Source organism: Arachis hypogaea, chromosome 18, assembly GCF_003086295.3.
Source record: "Arachis hypogaea cultivar Tifrunner chromosome 18, arahy.Tifrunner.gnm2.J5K5, whole genome shotgun sequence".
Lineage (NCBI taxonomy): Eukaryota > Viridiplantae > Streptophyta > Magnoliopsida > Fabales > Fabaceae > Arachis > Arachis hypogaea.
In genome coordinates this window covers 69,078,734-69,081,791 of record NC_092053.1, presented here as the reverse complement: position 1 = coordinate 69,081,791, position 3,058 = coordinate 69,078,734, and the positions used below count along the sequence as shown (strand labels likewise).

At 38.5% G+C, this 3,058-nt stretch overlaps 1 non-coding gene across 1 annotated transcript; it reads left to right on the top strand.

The window, feature by feature from the left end:
- The first annotated feature begins 298 nt into the window (after positions 1-298).
- On the top strand, positions 299-401 carry LOC112774539 (small nucleolar RNA R71). The gene has a single exon (XR_003189023.1). It is a non-coding gene; the product is annotated as a small nucleolar RNA R71 (small nucleolar RNA).
- The last annotated feature ends 2,657 nt before the right edge of the window (positions 402-3,058 follow it).

The following is a 3,058-nucleotide window of genomic DNA, read 5'->3' as shown; positions in this document are numbered from 1 at the left end:
TGGATATTGCTGCTACTTGGTTCCTCTCCATCTTCTTGGTGAGGTCAGCCAGCTGCTGGGTAATGAGCTTGTTTTGGGCCAGCAGAGCATCTACATTGTTTAGCTCCATTACTCCTCTAGTGTTGCCTTTTTCAGAAGCATAGAAATAATCATTCTCTGCTACTGTTTCAATGACATCTATGGCTTCCTCAATGGTCTTCTTCTTGTTCAAAGATCCTCCGATGAATGGTCTACTGCCTTCTTTGATTCATAAGGTAGCCCTTCATAGAAAATGTGCAGCTGCACCCATTCGTTGAACATGTCAGGTGGACACCTCCTTGTCAGGTCCTTAAACCTCTCCATGCTTCATACAGAGTCTCACCATCTTGTTGTCTGAAAGTTTGGACCTCAGCTCTCAGCCTATTGATTCGTTGAGGAGGGTAAAATCTTGCTAAGAATTTGTTCACCACATCTTCCCAAGTTGTCAAGTTCTCCCTTGGGAAAGACTCCAGCCACTTAGCTGCCTTATCATTGAGTGAGAATGGAAATAAGAGCAGTCTATAGGCGTCAGGATGAACACCATTAGACTTCACTGTGTCACAAATTCTCAGGAAGGTGGTTAGATGTTGATTGGGGTCTTCTTGGACACTTCCTCCGAACGAACAGTTGTTCTGAACAAGGGTGATGAGCTGTGGCTTCAGTTCAAAATGTTGGCGTGGATGGTTGGCTTTTGAATGCTACTTCCACAGTTTCCTGGGTTTGGATTGATGTAAGAGCCTAAAACTCTTCTATCCTCCCCAGCATGATTTGCTCGACCTCCTCCGCCATGGTTGTGAGTCTCTTCTTCATGATGGTTTTCCATGTTTTCTTCCATGTTTGGTTCAAAGTATTCCTCCTCTTCCTCAGCACCAACTACTCTTTTTCCTCTTGCTTCCCTCCTTAATCTCAAGAAGGTCCTCTCAGGTTCAGAATCAAAGAAAGTTGAAGCCCCGCTTCTTCTCCCTGTCATACAACCAACAAGTACAAGCAAGGAAATAGATGCTGAAAGTATTTCTGTCAGAATGACTGTTAGTGTGAGTGATGCAATATATCAAATAGTTAGTGGGTTAGTGAAATGAATGGTAAATAACTAAAAACGAAAAAGTAGGGGGAAGGGAAGAAATTAACTAAAACTGAAAGTAAATTACTCAAACAGAAAATTAAATCAAACAAAAATAAAATGCTCAATCTAGTGATCCTTGATAACAAGTCATCTTAGCTAGTTTCACTAGCCTTTTTCTTTTGTTTTCAATTGATTTTATGCACTTTCTTAAGCCATAAGCAAGCCAATTGGGTAGATTTCCATGTTTCCTTTGATTCAATCAACCATGTATGAATTCATGCACTTTCATGAGATTTTATGCTATAATTTCATATATTATGAAAGAAACACAATCTCATGATTTGGGGCATAGCTTTGATTATTTTGATTGATTGATGATAGGTGGAAAGAGTTTTGAAGAAGGTTGAAGGAAGAAGGAATGGCTAGGAGCAAGAGAGAACAAAAAGTTTGAGCCAAAGTTTGCCTCAAACTTTAGCTCAAAATTTTAGAAGAGTTGAAAACATGCCAGAGAAAAAAAGCTTGAGCCAAAGTTTGCCTCAAACTTTAGCTCAAACTTTTGGAAGAATTGAAAACACTCCAGAGGAAAAAAGCTTGAGAAAAAGTTTGCCTCAAACTTTAGCTCAAACTTTGGAAGAATTGAAAACACTCCAGAGGAAAAAAGCTTGAGCAAAAGTTTGCCTCAAACTTTAGCTCAAACTTTTGGGAGAAAAGCTTGAGCCAACATTTGCCTCAAACTTTTTGGCAAACGTTGCATCACAAAACCAACACCCTGGAGGAGAAAAGCTTGCGCCAACGTTTGCCTCAAACTTTTTGGCAAACGTTGGCGCCACACATATACACAAGGGGGCCAACGTTTGAGCAAAAGTTTGACCTCAAACTTTAGCCCAAACGTTGGTAGCAGCAAGTGAAGCCATCTGGTATAAAAAGTTTGAGTAAAAGTTTGCCTCAAACTTTTACTCAAACTTTCATGATTTCAACCCGGTTCACAATGGATCTTTCTCCAACTCCAAGAGCCATCAACCAAGGCCTTTATCAACCCAATTCTATCAAGAGCAAATGCCCAATTCAAAGCTTGAAGGCCATTTGAAGAAAGTGTATAAATAGCTTAGGATTTAAGTTTTAGGGGAGCTTTTCTTTTGGAGTTTTGCTGAGAGTTTTGGAGAGCTTTAGTTTTGAATTATTTTGAGTTTCTGAGTTTCGGAGAGGAGAATTGAATTCTCTTCCTCTTAGTTTTCTTGTTTTCAATTTCAATTACACTTGTCTTGAGTCTTGGGTGTTGAGAATTGGGGAAATTCTGTCTCAATCTCACCTTGAGATCTCTTTCTGTTTCTTTTACTGCACCATTGGAGAATTGAGATTTACATTCAAGCTTTCTTCGGTTTTGATCTTTAATTTCTTGCAATTGAATTCTACATTTGGATCTAGGAAGGCATTGAGATCTAGACTCGGTTATCTAGTCTCTTGGGTCCTGAGATATGGAGTTTGCATTTTAAATTCTCTGTTTAAAGCTTTTCAAGTTCATTTACATTTCCGTTTGAGATTCGGTTCAATTCAAGTCACTTTCTACTTGTCTGATTTATGCAATTTACTTTTCCTTGTTTAATTTCTGCAAATCCACTTCCCGATTCCCTTTATAATTCAAGCCATTTACATTTCTTGCACTTTAAGATTTTACAATTTACATTTCTTGCAATCTAAGTTTCTGTAATTTACATTTCTTGTTCTTTAAGATTCAGCACTTTATTTTCTGTTCTCTTTAATTTCATGCAATTTACCCATTCCCTTTACTTTCCATGCAATTTAAATTCTGTTAATCACAAATCACTCAACCAAATCTTGATTCGCTTGACTAAATCAACCACTAAACTGAAATTGCTCAATCCTTCAATCCTGTGGGATCGACCTCACTCACGTGAGTTATTATTACTTGATGCGACCCGATGCACTTGCCGGTTAGTTTTGTGTGTTTGGAATTCA